Source organism: Triticum dicoccoides, chromosome 1B (assembly GCF_002162155.2).
Source record: "Triticum dicoccoides isolate Atlit2015 ecotype Zavitan chromosome 1B, WEW_v2.0, whole genome shotgun sequence".
NCBI lineage: Eukaryota > Viridiplantae > Streptophyta > Magnoliopsida > Poales > Poaceae > Triticum > Triticum dicoccoides.
Window position 1 is genome coordinate 370,218,512 of NC_041381.1, and position 18,030 is coordinate 370,236,541.

An 18,030-nucleotide genomic window follows, 5' to 3' on the forward strand; every position below is an offset into this window, starting at 1 on the left:
GGTGGATGAACAGGACCCTGTGGCGTTGCCTCTGGATGAACAGGACCCCGATTGATCGAGCCAGTTGGGGCTGGATGAACAGGACCCCATGGAGGGCTGGATGAACAGGACGACCCCGTGGAGGGCTAGATGAACAGTAGACGGTGGAGGGATGGATGAACAGTAGCCCGTGGAGGGGTGGTTGAACAGGATCCAGTGGAAATGGGTGGTTGAACAATAGCCGGCGGAGTAGCGCGCGGTGGAGGCTGGATGAACAGGAGCCCGTGGATGAACAGTCGCAGGTGGAGGCTGGAGGAGGTCGACGGTGGATGAATAGTAGCCCGTGGAGGCTGGAGGAGGTCAATGGTGGAGATGAACAGTATCCTATGGAGTCCCGTTTTGCGGTACGCCACACCCCTCTAGATGTACAGGACCCCTGTTTCAAAAGTAGCGCTCCAACACAAGTCTGTTTCGTTTGTTTTGCGGTATGCCACACCCGTCCCGATCAATAGGACCCCATTTCAACCGTAGGAGGTCCAACACAAGTCCGTTTCCTCTGTTTTGCGGTACGCCAGACCCCTCCCGATGAACAGGATCCCGTTTCGAACGTGGCCGGTCGAACACAAGGCCGTTGCCTCCGTTCCGCGGTACACCAGGCCTCGTTTCCATTGCCTGTTCCATCCAAGCCGGTTGGCTCCCACGCGTTCCGTTGCCTCCCGATGAACACGACGCATTTTGTTGCCTCCCCATGAACACGATGCATTCCATTGCCTCCCCATGAACACAACGACGACGCAGTTTCTTCGTTCCGACCCAGCCATGTACATGAGCCCTGGCCGTACGTATGCACGAGTAGGCGTTTGAGACCCCGCCCGTATGTATGTATGTGGCCATATTTACTTTCTTGCACCCTGGCCGTTGTACGTACGTGTACATGCTACGTGCGCGCCTCTACATCGACCAGTATGTACGTACACGTTCGCGACCAGAATGACAACGCTACGTACGCTTCGACCAGGTGGGTCCTGACTTTCAGGCAGTTCCTTGCGTGCGAAGATGTAGCTGGTGGGTCCCAGCAGTCAGGGGGGCGAATCGTTTTTTTGCCCGGACGCACTTCCTTGCGTGCGAAGATGTAGCTGGTGAGTCCCAGCAGTGAGGTGGCGAATCATTTTTTTTGCCCGTAATATGGACGCACTTCCTTGCGTGCGAAGATGTAGCTGGTAGGTCCCAGCAGTCAGGGGGAAACTTCTTTTCACGAAATACGATGGCCCGTACGGTGGGTCCCCGCTGTCAGGTGGAGGAATAATTATTTTGCGCGTAATAAGGAAGCACTTCCTTGTGGCTGCCGTGGACCCAGCTGTCAGCCTCTCCACATATAGTACTCTTCCGATGGAAGTCGGTCGTTGAGAACGTTGACCACGCCGTGCTGAGAGCACCATGGCGGTGGACGACGGCGAGGCCTAGGAAGGGGACGATGCGGAGCCGGGGAAGACGCGGCAGTGGATGCCCACGCGGAGAGGAGTACGAGGGTCCACTGGTTCAGCTGTGGTGTGAGGCTGCCGTCGCCACAGAGTGACAGGGGGTGTGGGTGAGTAGAGGGATGGCCTGGTCAGCGGTGGGAGTAGTAGGAGGCGGTGAGGCCTCCGCGGCATCACAGCCGGCCAAGGGAGGCAGGAGCATGCGGCACGACCGGCGCTGCTTTGGGCGGCTGGAACAAGAAGACCATAGGTTGAAGAAGCACTACGGCCGTTGGATGGACATCGTACGGTCACTAGAGCTAGAATCGTTCATATTGACTAAAGTTGACAAAGACCTCCATCCCAGTCAACTTAGTAGGCCCACAAGTCAGCCTCCCACCATGGTGGGTCCCAACTAGCAGGGGGTATTCATTTTTTTGTGCGTAATAAGGAGGCACTTCCGGTGGGTCCAAGGTAACAGTGGGGGAACTTTTTTTCACGAAATACGGTGCCGTCGTGTGGGTCCCAGCAGTCAGAGGGAAACGTTTTTTTCGCGAAATATGGTGGCCCGTCTGGTGGGTCCCAGCAGTTAGGGGGGAAACGTTTTTTTGCTAAATACTGGTGGCCCGTCCGGTGGGTCCCTGCTGTTAGGTGGAGGAATAATTATTTTCCGTGTAATAAGGAGGCACTTCCTTGCGGCTGCTGTGGACCCAGATGTCAGCCTCTCCACGTACAATACTCTTCCGATGGAATTCGGTCATCGACCACATTGACCACGCCACACCGAGAGCACCACGGCGGTGGACGACGGCGAGGCCTAGGAAGGGGACGACGTGGAGCCGGGGAAGACGCGATAGTGGATGCCCACACGAAGAGGAGTACGAGGGTTCACTGGTTCGGCTGTGCTGCCGTCGTCGCAGAATAACAGGGGGTGAGGGTGAGTGGAGTGGAGGGATGGCCTGGCCAGCGGTGGGTGTGGTATGGGGGCGGTGAGGCCTCCGTGGCAGCACAGCCGACCACGGGAGGCAGTAGCAGGCGGCATGGCCGGCGTTGCTTTGGGCAGCTGGAGCAAGAAGACCAGAGGTTGAAGAAGCACTACGGCCGTTGGATGGACATCATACGGTCAGTCGAGCTAGAATTGTGCATATTGACTAAGTTGACAAAGCCCTCTGTCACCGTCAAGTTAGTAGGCCCACTATACTGGGTCCCAGCTAGCAGGGGGAGTATTCATTTTTTTGTGCGTATAAGGAGGCACTTCCTTGCGTGCGAAGATATAGCTGGTGGGTCCGAGCTATCAGCGATTATAACGTTTTTTCGCGAAATACAGAGGCCCTTTCGGTGGGTCCCAGATGTCAGGTGGAGGAATCATTATTTTGCGCGTAATAAGGAGGCATTTCCTTGCGTGCGGCCGTGGACCCAGCTGTCAGCCTCTCCACGTACAGTCCACTTCAGATGCATGTCGGTCGTTGACCATGTTGACCACGCCACGCCGAGAGCACCATGGCAGTGGACGACGGTGAGGCCTAGGAAGGGAACGACACAGAGCCAGGGAAGACTCGGCAGTTGTTTCCCACGCGGAGGGGAGTACGACTATACGAGGGTTTACTGGTTCGTCTGCCGTCGCCAGAGAATAACAGTAGGTGTGGGTGAGTAGAGGTATGGCCTGGCCAGCGATGGGAGTACGGTGGGGTGGTGAGGCCTGCGTGACAGCACAACGGCCGCGGGGAGGAGGGAGCAGGCAGTCCCGTCGGCGCTTGTTTGAGCGGCTGGAGCAGGAAAAGCAAAGATTGAAGTAGCACGATGGCCGTTGGATGGACATCCAACAGTCACTTCTTGTAGGTCAACCTTTTTTTAGGAAAGCCTCAAATATGTGGAAACTAGCATACAGGCCATCTGCCATTATTTCTAATAGTTTACAGCCTATTTGCTAATTCTTATGGTTTTTTTGGAGCCCATATTCTTTTTGTTAGCATTACAGCCTATATTGTGGCCACGGTTAAAAAATTATACGAAATTTTGCATATGTCGGTGTGGTCTGAACTGTTTTTAATCCCGAAATTTCGAGTCACATTCAGACTGATTTTAAAAATAAATGTATATCAATATAAAATCCAATAAATTGTCCACGCATAAAAATCAATGCAATTTAAAATCTCGAAATGAAAAAAAGACATTTGAAACTAATTGCCGGTTTGATGTGTTTTAAAAATGTACAAACCATTTCTCATTACTGATAGGCCATTTCCTCGGCCAGCCGAATGAAGCTCTCCTCATCTTGAAAGATTTGCAGCCCAACAGGCATGATAAAGTGACTTACTTGACAAATCACAAAAAAACTGGGCTAGCCATTTTCAGAAAGAAAAAAAAACTACTGGGCTGGTCTATGGTAAACATAAAAGAAAAGGCTGTCTAGACATGCCGGAGTGTCCCGCACAGCCCAGTTGACACCCTGCTTCCATCTCAAAAACAAATTAGATAAATGCCACTCCAATTATGGTGATTCATAAAAATGCCACTGCAATTTCTAAACATTGAAAAATGCCACTGCAATTTTTGCAAACTTTGAAAAACGCCACTGCAGTTTGCAAACTTTGAAAAATGCCACTCTAGACTTCGAAAAATGCCACTAGAAATGGCATGAAATGGCACTTTTCAAAGTTTGGAAATTGCAGTGGCATTTCTCGAAAACACCAGATTTGGAGTGGCATTTATCAAATTAACCCAAAACAAAAATAACTGGGTGAGCTGCTGGGTCCCTAGTGCCAGCCGCTCGTTGTGCAATTCTCTCATTTATTGACTACGTTGACAATGGCATGGGACCCAGATGTCAGAAATCCACTAGGAGGAGCCATTTTTTTATTGGCTTGAAATAAGGAGGCACTTGCTTGCGTACTGCCATGACCTTGGCGGGTCCCTGCTGTCATCCTTACAATCATCTCCTGATTGTCTACGCGTCAACTTGATAGGCCCACAAGTCAGCCTCTAAACCCGTGGAGGACAAATACAACCCATTTTAAAAAATAACAGCCCATTCCATACGTTCAAATGGAAAGTTCAACATTTATAGCAAAATAACAGGTCTGATCCACATATAGAGTACTGAACTTCCATGTTGACAACCATTTATAGCCAAGTTAACTATCTACTCCCACTAATACTCTAGTAGCGTAAACATACTAACTTACTCTTAGCTAACTAGACGATGCCGGCCGCCATCTGCGGTACATGTTAAACACCGACACCGGCGTCCTTCGCCTCGCCTCGGACTTGCTAGAGGTGCGATAGGGCGTGTTGCTCACCCGCGTTGGCCCTTTCCATGCCGGCGTGGTCCACCGAAGCTTCAGCTTCCAAGCAGGAAACCCACTTGACGAGCTGGCAGTAAAAAGCAGCGTCGCGAACGCGTGAGTGCCCGGCAGCCTCCAGGGCTATTTGCCGGGCGCCGGCCTCCACGTAGTCGGCCCAGTTGCGGGCGCTCTGCTCGCAACTCAGAGCGTCGGTGCGCTGCTGCTCCATGTCCCGCTGGTGGCACAAATCGGCGATACACTGCTCCTCCGCCAGGCGGTCGCACTCCAACAAGTCCTCGATCTCCGCATTGCCATCTAAAGACAGATAGAATGCCTTCTCCCTCCGTCTGCCTTCCGATGAAAAACCGAACACTAGTTCCGGTGGTGACCGCCTCCGGCGTCGCCTACTGTGGATGGGCGGGGGCATGGTGGACGTGGTGAGCGACATCGGGCCGGTGGGGGCTTATGAGGATATGGTGAGTTGGGTCGCGGTGCCACCGGAGAAGGCCAGGAAACAATACTTATAGGCGCAAGGTAGCGCGGCGGTCATCGGAATTCAATGCATAAGCAGGCATGGCTTAGCGCGCCAGCTTGCCGTGGAAAACTAGAGAAACTGAAATTATGACTGTGCTGTCCCGTCCCGTCTGGGTCGCACGCCGGCATGGTGGTCAAACGAGTGCACTCAAATCATCTCCCTACTTGTCAATAATGATTCCACGGATTTAAAAAGCCCGTAACAATTAAAGCGCATCTTTTTCGCATCAGTTAGCTGCCTTAATTACGGCCGGCTGCATGCAGGCACTCATAATCGCTTGCAGCCAGTACGCGAAGCAGCATGCAACGAGTCGTAGCCGAGGGCACGCATGCAACCATTTAAATCACTGGAATTAATTAGGCTTAAACTTCTGCATGCTATTAATTATTGCCATGCCTTGGTCTTGCTGCTTTGCACATGGGACTAATATACCTGGACGAAGGGAGTACCTTGGTTGGAGAGAGGTCTGAATTAAGGCCTGCAAACCGGAAAGGAGGTACTAGTACGTGCGTGATCTGTTATTTATTCGTGTAGGATCGAGTAGGTCATTTCTTGAATTGAGCCCTGCAAACCGGAAAGGAGGTAGTACGTGCGTGATCCGCTATTTATCCGTGTAGGATCAGTAGGTAGGATAGTGTAGCTTGTCAGTTTCTTTAGAGGTAGGCATTTTTATTCAGTAAACTGCCACTTTGGATCTTGCGTCACAAATAAAACTTCCAGGAGCGCATTAATATGCTAGCTAGTGATCGATCAGTAACTTGTAAACACTGAGCGAACAGAAATAAGTAACTGTTAATGCATCTCAATGATTCACAGATCATATACAAATATGTAGCTCCAAAAGCAAAGATCAGCCACTTCGGATCTTGCGTCGCAACTAAAACTAACTAGTATGATTCCCATACATAAGATCAACATGTTAATGCATCTCAATGATTCACAGATCATATACAAACATGTAGCTCCAAAAGCAAAGATCTAGAAAAAACATCTATTCTTCCTACTAACATGGATGCTTCTATTGGACAACATTCAGTACAGACTAAAAGACAAATTTGTTTGTGAAGTCTACAATTCCTCTTGCAAACGTAAGTGGTTTCACCAACAGCTGGAACCATGACAATGAACCACACATAATGGAGGAAAATCCACTTCAATATGATTAGGTCTTCTCTCGATCACACCGCGAGACTATTTTCGGAATACAAATTTAACTTAGGCAAAATGATGCCCATTGTATAATCAGAACAAAGCAATGAAGCACCTAGTGTTGGCCAATAAATAGTACAGTACTGCATGCAGTGACTATACTATTCTTTCTGTAGTCCATTAAGTGACTATCCAATCTTTCCGTGTCTATTTTCAAATGGCACTGCATGCAGTGACTATACTATTCTCTTGTGCAGTTCAACCAAAATTGCGGACACTCTGTCTCTTTGCCAAATAGCAATGGGTAGACATCTCTATCTGCACAAATATCAAGCAGCTAGTAAACATATACCACACCTTGTATTTTCGGTTTAAACATGTCTCTTCCGCTTAGCATCTGTCATGTTCTACACTGGATAATCTGATACAGTTATGTTTTGCCCTGGACAATTTCATACTGAATTGATTTGCTGGTTCAGAGCAAAAATATAGCGCCTATTCTTCATCAGACCAAGGATATCCATGTTCGCAGTGATGGAAGAGGTGAAATCGATACAACCGAAATTGAGCATCCAGTCATTGAATCATGTTCTGCACCTCCAATGTAGGTCCACCCTGCCAATAAATTCACATGCGAACCACTAGTATTACTATCTAATGACAGTACAAAAAGAGTAGCAAGATAGTAGCAAACCATGTACCTTCGTAATGAACAGCTCATAGTGCCACCAATTGGATATAAAGGTTTGGAAGAAAACATGCTCCTAATGTTGAACCAGTTGAACTTTTTGTGCAGTTCCACTAAAATCGAGCATCCCTGTTTGCATAGATATTGAAAGTTTGATTACTGTAAAAACGATACTAGTTGAAGCATAGACTCACAAATATAAGCATTCCAATTTCTTAATGGAAAAGGTAGCAAGACTATTTCTAACCACCTGTTTGAACGAATAAATAAGGCAACAACGGCTGATGTCAGAAAGGCATATATAGTTCTTTTTGAAAGAATGATCGACTCCCGACCTTTCCTCTTCTTTTAAGCATATTTTGTGCAGTTCAACTAAAATAAAATGCCATCACCGCCTTGACAATTCAGTGACACTGTACAAAAGGAAATGACTTAACATTACATCATGATGTCAGGTATGTAGTCGACAGGCATTAGAGACAAACATACAGACCTCCTTCGATAACATAATGAACATTAATTTTAACAAAGGTGTGACTAGCTTTACCAGGATAATTTGAGTGAACTCTACACCCTCTGTTCCTTAATATAAGACATTTTTGCGGTTCAATTTAAAGTACCCAAACGTCTAGTATTTAGAAAATAGGTAGTAGTTTTCTTGAGCACATATCTGGGAAAGCTTGCCACACTTTATTTATGTCCATACGCTAATGCAACACCATTCAAATACTACAAATATACACTAATCCAGTGGCTAGTGCAATAGTAGAGTAGTTAGTTTATTATAGGGTACAGTACAATGGTTTTACTGAACAGGTTTCAATAAACTCTAGAACTGGAAGATTTCTATAAGAATTAACAATACAAAATGTAAAAAAATTGCTATCCCAATCTTGATAATCAATCAAACATAAAAACTTGATCAAACAAATCAAGAGAACAGTCAGCATTGGTATACTAGCTGTGCATGAGCATTAAACCAAATACAAAAGTCCTAAGGTAACTAGCATTATTAACTAATGACAGTATAAAAAAATTGCAAACCATGTACCTCCAAGGTAAATATCATTTCGAACTCGTGGGGACCTAAAAAATGGCTATCCCAATATTGATAATCGATCAAACATAAAAACTTAATCGAACGAATCAAGAGAACAGCCGGTGCCCACTCTTGACCTTTCCTCTTGTCTTCATAATTTTTTGTGCGGTTTAACCAAAATAAAATTACATCAGTGCCTTGGCATTTTGGTGACATTGTATAAAAAAATTAACTTATCTCATGAAAGTGAGATATGTAATCTATAAGCATTAACAGTGCAAACAATCTGAAGGTAGTAACAAGTTTCATCGTTGGTATACTGGCTGTGCAACAGCATTAGAATGCCTTAGCTGAAAAATCTTTAATACATCCATAGTCAACAGCTAACCCTGAAATAATCCAGTGACATTAAATGTCATTGCTTAAATTTATCGGCGGCATTAGACTGAGAGCGGCATTAGTTAAATGTGGCATCACTTTAGCAGTAGCATTGCTTGACTTGGCTGCTGGCGTTATACTAACAGCAAAAAAGTGGCAATAAGAGCATGGGAGGCCCATTCAGACAGTGGGCGCACTAGTACAATGTACCTGCATGGACGCAGAGTGGTGAGGGAGGTATGGTTGCCCAGAGCAAAAAATATCCAGGCCGCATATGTTGATTACGTCGCATTTTTGTTCTCTTTAGCCACCTTTTTCCTATGTGAGGACAACAAACCGATCGACCTGGTCATTCTCTATTGCATTGTCATGCCTTTCTACCCTTCTTCAACTAAGAGACACGAGACTCATTCCTTAGCTACTGATTTTCCCCTTTTCAACCTAGATGCGGGTTTGATGCCTACTCTCTTGGATAGTAAAGTCTCCCTTCCTTTCCTTATTTAACCCAGACATGGATTAGTATGCATGATGTAGAGTTTCCTTTAATAGTGCAAATTATGGTTTTCGTCTGCGTGGCTAGCAGAGCAGAGGATAGCAAATTGGGAAGATGGTGGAGTGGAAAAAGATCCACATGCAACGATGTGGCAGATGGGGCAATAGAACACGGGTATGGTTCGAAAAGAGGTAGCATACCTGAGGGTCGGCGGGAAGTGGCTTCGCTCGTGGTCGTCGTCCTCTGCACACACTACGACAGCAAGCTTGGGGACGGAGGCCATTCTGCGCGGGCGCTAGGTCTGAGAGGACGGCCTTGTCGTCAATGCGTGACCTTGCTTGCCGATGATGAGTGCGTCAACGCTGCACGTCCTTTTCTTCCCCGGCGGATCTGTGACCACCGGTGAGGAGGGAGAGAGAGGCCATCTTTTTTAGATCTGGAGAGATGGTGATAGTGTGAGAAGCAAGTGGGCAACCCTTAGCAAGAAAGCGTCGAAGCTCCAGCCTATATATCTTTTTTATACTACTAGTACTGGAGGTGGAGTAGTGGTAGAGTAGTTTATATTTTCTCTGCGTACAGTACCAGTTTGTCGTGCTTCAAAACTGAACGGCACGCCATTAAAAAAATAAAGGTCGATAACTAATGAGGCACCTCGGGCCAACGCGACCAGATCGCATTTTGCACGAGAAATTACACACCATGGTTCATTGACATGTGGTCCCATTCCAACATATCAGTGAGACGACGATGAGTCCTTTTCTACTAGTATTTCCAAACGGACGTGTAGGCCGGGGCGCCTCTTCGTGAACCGTGGCAAACTGGCAACCGTCCATCAACTCTTCGCCTTTCCCTCTCGATTTGGAACTGCTGTCGCACTCTCTTCCTCTCCCTCCTCCATTTGCCTTCAGCCCTTCACCCTTCCTTCTGCCATTGTTCGATCGTCTTCTCCATGGAAGGAACAGGCTGGAAACGACCCCGTTATTCTTGCCCCGATCTGAAAGATGACGTGGTGGAGGAACTCATTGATCGGTGCGACGTCATCACCTCGGCTAGCATGGTAGGTTCATTCAAGACCATTCTCGACTCAACTAATAACATCATTACAAGGAACCCAAGAGTCAAGGAGCGCTTTGATCTCCCCTATCTTCTTTGCCGTGACCCTGATGACTGGCGCTGGGACGACGGAGGCCTCGCCTTGTGCAAGTTGATGCTGCTTGATAATGATACGTATGATGTTAAGATGCATCGCTTGAGGGTAAGGCTTGGGCAGGCGCAAATGGAGATTGGGTTGTTTACATTGGGTCCAACTGCAAGTGGGAACTTGTGAATGTGTACACTCGTCACCGGGTTCCACTTCCAAAAATCTCAGCAGACTGCCCAGAGGTTGAGCACACCGGTATTGTATGCACGTTCAAATACGATCATGGTGACTGTCTTCTACGGAAGATAGCAATTTGTCGAGTTCCCAACTACTCTTGGAATTACAAGAACTATGAAGTTGTTGCTATCTTCGACAAGATTGTTGCCGTCCTTCGTGGTTTGACTGGATGGATATTGCTCAAAAATCAGTTTCTGTACACGGATGAGTACTATGATGCAATTCAATACAAGGGCCTTGTGTTTGCTTCCACCACTCATGGCACTATTTTTGCATGGGATCCTCGTAGTTTTGGTACGTTTGTCTTCCACCGTAATTATAATTGTTTCATCCACATGCATGAGGGTTAGCAAGTCTTCCCTTTACTAATTAACCTTCTTCTTCTGTTTCCAAGTTCCTGTGAACGTTCCACCACCTATACTTGAAAAATTTTATAACCAAGGGGGAGATGACGATGGTGATGATCACAAGCATGAGGACGAGCAGCACCCATATACTTTGTGGCGCCTGGCAACTAATTCTGATGGATCACCTCTTCTTGTGTGTATACAGCCCACTGATGATGTTACTACTAAGGAAGCAGGTGTAGTATCCCATGGTCGCACTCTCCGGACCTATTCCAACACTCGTTGCATGTTATTCAGGATGGATACTAGTGTGCTAGCGCCAACACCATCTCCCTGGTACAGAATTGATAGTCTTGGAGAAAACTCGCTCTTCCTTGGACAAAACTATCCAATGATGGTGAAAGGTGATAACCCACAGGTGTAGGGGATCGCAACAGCTTTCGAGGGTAAAGTATTCAACCAAATTTATTGATTCGACACAAGAGGAGCCAAAGAATATTCTTGAGTATTAGCAGTTGAGTTGTCAATTCAACCACACCTGGATAACTTGGTATCTGCAGCAAAGTATTTAGAAGCAAAGTAATATGATAATAAAAGTAACGGTGGCAAAAGTAAAGATAATTGTTTTTGGGTTTTTTATAGTAGTTGCAACAGTAGCAACGGAAAAGTAAATAAGTGAAGAACAATATGTGAAAAGCTCGTAGGCAATGGATCAGTGATGGATAATTATGCCGGATGTGATTCCTCATGTAATAGCTATAACATAGGGTGACACAGAACTAGCTCCTGTTGATCAATGTAATGTAGGCATGTATTCCGTGAATAGTCATACGTGCTTATGGAAAAGAACTTGCATGACATCTTTTATCCTACCCTCCCGTGGCAGCAGGGTCCTAGCAGAAACTAAGGGATATTAAGGCCTCCTTTTAATAGTGAACCGGACCAAAGCATTAGCAAAGAGTGAATACATGAACTCCTCAAACTATGGTCATCACCGAGAAGTATCCTGATTATTGTCACTTCGGGGTTGTCGGATCAGAACACATAATAGGTGACTATAGACTTGCAAGATAGGATCAAGAACACACATATATTCATGAAAACATAATAGGTTCAGATCTGAAATCATAGCACTCGGGCCCTAGTGACAAGCATTAAGCATAGCAAAGTCATAGCATCATCAATCTCAGAACATAGTGGATACTAGGGATCAAACCCTAACAAAACTAACTTGATTACATGGTAAATCTCATCCAACCCATCACCATCCAGCAAGCCTACGATGGAATTACTCACGCACGGCGGTGAGCATCATGAAATTGGTGATGGAGGATGGTTGATGATGACGACGGCGACGAATCCCCCTCTCCGGAGCCCCGAACGGACTCCAGATCAGCCCTCCCGAGAGAGATTAGGGCTTGGCGGCGGCTCCGTGTCGTAAAACGCGATGAAACTTTCTCTCTGATTTTTTTCTCCCCGAACGTGAATATATGGAGTTGGAGTTGAGGTTGGTGGAGGTCCAGGGGGCCCATGAGATAGGGGGGTGCGCCCTACAGGGGGGGGGGCCTATCTCGTGGACAGGTTGTGGGCCCCCTGGTGTATTTCTTTCGCCCAAAAATTCTTATTAATTCCAAAAAGTGCCTCCGTGAATTTTCAGGACATTCCGAGAACTTTTCTTTTCTACACATAAAACAACATCATGGCAGTTCTGCTGAAAACAACGTCAGTCCGGGTTAGTTTCATTCAAATCATGCAAGTTAGAGTCCAAAACAAGGGCAAATGTGTTTGGAAAAGTAGATACGTTGGAGACGTATCAACTCCCCCAAGCTTAAACATTTGCTTGTCCTCAAGCAATTCAGTTGATAAACTGAAAGTGATAAAGAAAAACTTTTACAAACTCTATTTGCTCTTGTTGTTGTAAACATGAAAAGCCAGCATTCAAGTTTCAGCTAATATTATGAACTAACCATACTCACAATAACACTTAGGTCTCACAATTACTCATATCAATAGCATAATCAGCTAGCGAGCCATAATAATAAAACTCGGATGACAACACTTTCTAAAAACAATCATAACATGATATAACAAAATGGTATCTCGCTAGCCCTTTCTGAGACCGCAAAACATAAATGCACAGCACCTTTAAAGGTCAAGGACTGACTAAACATTGTAATTCATGGTAAAAGAGATCCAGTCAAGTCATACCCAGTATAAACTAATAGTAATGAATGCAAATGACAGTGTGCTCTCCAGCGGGTGCTTTTAATAAGAAGGGTGATGACTCAACATAAAAGTAAATAGATAGGCCCTTCGCACAGGGAAGCAGGGATTTGTAGACCTGCTACCTCTTGAGCACTGCGTTGGATTTCCCCGAAGAGGAGAGGATGATGCAGCAAAGTAGCGTAAGTATTTCCCTCAGTTTTTGAGAACCAAGGTATCAATCTAGTAGGAGACCACGCACAAGTCCCTCGTACCTACACAAAACGATAGCAACTTGCAACCAACACTTAGGGGTTGTCAATCCCTTCACGGTCACTTACGAGAGTGAGATCTGATAGATAATATTTTTGGTATTTTTGATAGATAGATGCAAAGTAAAAAGGTAAAAGGCAAAGTAAAAACAAAGCAAGTAAATAAAGTCATAGAGATTGATATGATGAGAATAGACCCGGGGGCCATAGCTTTCACTAGTGGCTTCTCTCAAGAGCATAAGTATTCTATGGTGGGTGAACGAATTACTGTTGAGCAATTGACAGAATTGATCATAGTTATGCGTATATCTAGGCAATGATCATGTATATAGGCATCATGTCCAAAACAAGTTGATTGAAACGATTCTGCATCTACTACTATTACTCCACTCATCGACCGCTATCCAGCATGCATCTAGAGTATTAAGTAAAAACAGAGTAACGCCTTAAGCAAGATGACATGATGTAGAGGGATAAATTCATGCAATATGATAAAAACCCCATCTTGTTATCCTCGATGGCAATAATACAATACGTGCCTTGCAACCCTTTCTATCACTGGGTAAGGACACCACAAGATTGAACCCAACGCTAAGCACTTCTCCCATTGCAAGAACTACCAATCTAGTTGGCCAAACCAAAAAGGATAATTCGAAGAGACTTGCAAAGATAACTCAATCATACATAAAAGAATTCAGAGAAGAATCAAATATTTTCCATAGATAATACTGGATCATAAACCCACAATTCATCGGTCTCAACAAACGCACCGCAAAAAGAAGATTACATCAAATAGATCTCCACGAGAGAGGGGGAGAACCTTGTATTGAGATCCAAAAAGAGAGAAGAAGCCATCTAGCTACTAGCTATGGACCCGAAGGTCTGAAGTAAACTACTCACACTTCATCGAAGGGGCTATGGTGATGATGTAGAAGCCCTCCGTGGTGGATGCCCCCTCTGGCGGAGCTCCTGAACAGGCTCCAAGATGGGATCTCGTGGATACAGAAGGTTGCGGCGGTGGAATTAGGTTTTTGGCTCCTGTTCTAATCGTTCGGGGATACGTAGGTATATATAGGAGGAAGGAGTACGTCGGTGGAGCATCGAGGGGCCCACGAGGTAGGGTGGCGCGCCCAGGGGGCGCCCTACACCCTCATGACCGCCTCTGGCACTGCTTGGAGTAGGGTCCAAGTCTCCTGGATCAGGTTCGGTTGGAAAATCACGATCCCGAAGGTTTCATTCCGTTTGGACTCCGTTTGATATTCTGTGTCTTCGAAATACCGAAAAAGGCAAAAAACAACAATTCTGGGCTGGGCCTCCAGTTAATAGGTTAGTCCCAAAAGTAATATAAAAGTGGAAAATAAAGCCCAATATAGTCCAAAACAGTAGATAAAGTAGCATGGAGCAATCAAAAATTATAGATACGTTGGAGACGTATCAGGCATCCCCAAGCTTAATTCCTGCTCGTCCTCGAGTAGGTAAATGATAAAATAGAATTTTTGATGCGGAGTGATACTTTGGCATAATTTCAATGTAAAACTTCTTAATTATGATATGAATATTCAGATCCGAAAGATTCAAGACAAAAGTTCATATTGACACAAAAATAATAATACTTCGAGCATACTAATCAAAGCAATCATGTCTTCTCAAAATAACATGGCAAAAGAAATTTCATCCCTACAAAATCATATAGTTAGGCTATGCTTCATTTTCGTCACACAAAGATGTTCCCAACTTCTATACCCCTATGACAAGCTAAGCAATTGTTTCATACTTAAATAATCTCAAACTTTTTCAACCTTCACGCAATACATGAGCGTGAGCCATGGATATAGCACTATGGGTGGAATAGAATATGATGATGGGGATTGTGTGGAGAAGACAAAAAAGGAGAAAGTCTCACATTGACGAGGCTTATCAACGGGCTATGGAGATGCCCATCAATTGATGTCAACATGAGGAGTAGGGATTGCCATGCAACGGATGCACTAGAGCTAGGAATGCTCAACAAAATAAAACTAGTGGGTGTGCATCCAACTTGCTTGCTCATGAAGACCTAGGGCATTTGAGGAAGCCCATCGTAGGAATATACAAGCCAAGGTCTATAATGAAAAATTCCCACTAGTATAAAAAAGACAACTTATGAGACTCACTACATGAAGAACAAGGTGCTACTTTGAAGCACAATATATGAGACTCACTACATGAAGAACAAGGTGCTACTTTGAAGCACAAGTGTGGAAAAAGAGATAGTAGCATTTCCCTTTTCTTTTTTTGGGCCTTTTTTTTTTATATTTTGGACTTTCTCTCTTTTTATTTGGGCAATGCTCTAATATTGATGATCATCACACTTCTATTGATTACAACATAAGGATTACAACTCGAAACTTAGAACAAGATATGACTATATGAATGCCTCCGGCGGTGTACTGGGATGGTTCAATGAATCAAGAGTGACATGTATGAAAAATAATGCATGGTGGCTTTTCCACAAATACGATGTCAACTACATGATCATGCAATGGCAATATGACAAAAGTAATGTATGTCATGATGATGATGATGGAAGTTGCATGGCAATATATCTCGGAATGGCTATGGAAATGCCATAATAGGTAGGTATGGTGGCTGTTTTGAGGAAGATATAAGGAGGTTTATGGGTGATAGAGCGTATCGTATCACGGGGTCTGGATGCACCGGCGAAGTTTGCACCAACTCTCAAGGTGAGAAAGGGCAATGCACGGCACCGAAGAGGCTAGCAAAAGGCGTAAAGGTGAGAGTGCGTATAATCATTGGACTCAACATTAGTCAAAAGAACTCATATACTTATTGCAAAAATTTAGAAGTCATCAAAAATCAAGTACTACACACATGCTCCTAGGGGGATAGATTGGTAGGAAAAAACCATCGCTCGTCCCCGACCGCCACTCATAAGGATGCACAAGCCAGGTACACTTCATGTTTCAAATTTGTTACATAACTTTAACCATACGTGCATGCTACAGGACTTGCAAACTTCAACACAAGTATTTCTCAAATTCATAATCACCCAACTAGCACGACTTTGATATTATCACCTCCATATCTCAAAACAATTATCAAGCATCAAACTTATCTTAGTATTCAACACACTCAAAATAAAGGTTCACATATCTTGAACACCAAGTATATTAACATTAAGCAAATTACCATGCTATTAACGACTCTCAAAATAATCTAAGTGAAGCATGAGAGATCAATAGTTTCTTTAAACCAAATCCACCACCGTGCTCTAAAAGATATAAGTGAAGCACTAGAGCAAAAATTATCACGCTCAAGAGATATAAGTGAAGTAATATGAGCAAAACTATCAAGCTCAAAAGATATAAGTGAAGCACATAGAGTATTCTGACAAATTCCAATTCATGTATGGATCTCTCAAAAGGTGTGTACAGCAAGGATGATTGTGGTAAACTAACAAGAAAAGACGCAAATAATACAAGACGCTCCAAGCAAAACACATATCATGTGGTGAATAAAAATATAGCTCCAAGTAAATTACCGATGGAAGTGGACGAAAGAGGGGATGCCTTCCGCGGCATCCCCAAGCTTTGACTTTTTGGTGTCCTTGGATTATCTTGGGGTTCCATGGGCATCCCCAAGCTTAGTCTCTTGCCACTCCTTGTTCCATAATCCATCAAAAGAATTCACCCAAAACTTGAAAACTTCACAACACAAAACTCAACAGAAATCTCGTGAGCTCCGTTAGAGAAAGAAAACAAAAGACTACTTCAAGGTACTGTAATGAACTCATTCTTTATTTATTTTGGTGTTAAACCTACTTTATTCCAACTTATCTATGATTTATAAACTATTTTACTAGCCATAGATTCATCAAAATAAGCAAACAACACACGAAAAACAGAATCTGTCAAAAACAGAATAGTCTGTAGCAATCTGTAACTAACGCAAACTTCTGGAACTCTAAAACTTCTACCAAAGTAGGAAGTCTTGGACAATTTGTTTATTGAACAGAAGCAAAAAGAATCAACGCAAAAGCATGTCTCTGTGATTTAACATAACTATATTCGTGCGTGCAAAGTTTCTGTTTTTCAGCAGAATCAAATCAACTATCATCGTAGGTTATCCTATAGGTTCTACTTGTCAAAAACACTAATTAAAAGATAAAACCACATCCAAACAGAAGCTAGATGGATTATTTATTCCTAAACAGAAGCAAAAACAAAAAACACAAAATAAAATTGGGTTGCCTCCCAACAAGCGCTATCGTTTAACGCCCCAAGCTAGGCATAAAAGCAAGGATAGATCTAGGTATTGCCATCTTTGGTAGGCAATTCTTCAATGAGGCATCTAACTCCTTTAGAATTTTCTTTCTTCCTAGTAATGGTCAAATTTTCAGGCAAAAGATCGAAAAATTCATCTATAGCAAATGGTTCCTTAATGATGGTAAAAAGATTGGGATGAACACTTATAGATTTAAGATCTGCGGTTTCCGTACTAGATGATTCACCCTTATTCTTAGGAACATACATAAGCTTAGTATTTTTAGTATAAGAACTTGGAGTGTTTTGAACGGAAGAAAAAGCGGTTCCCAAGTTGGTAATGATACCCTCAATTTTATCGATTCTTGTAGAGTCTAGATTTATTTTTTCATTAACTATGGGTTCTTTTTCTTTAATATTTTTCAAAGTCATTCCTACCTTATATCCATATTGGGTAATTTGATTGTGGATATTTTTATCAAGATTTTCAATTGATTCAACGGTAGCAACTTTATTTTCAATAGCTTCAAGCCTTTGCATAACATGCTCCAAAGTTAACGTAGTTCC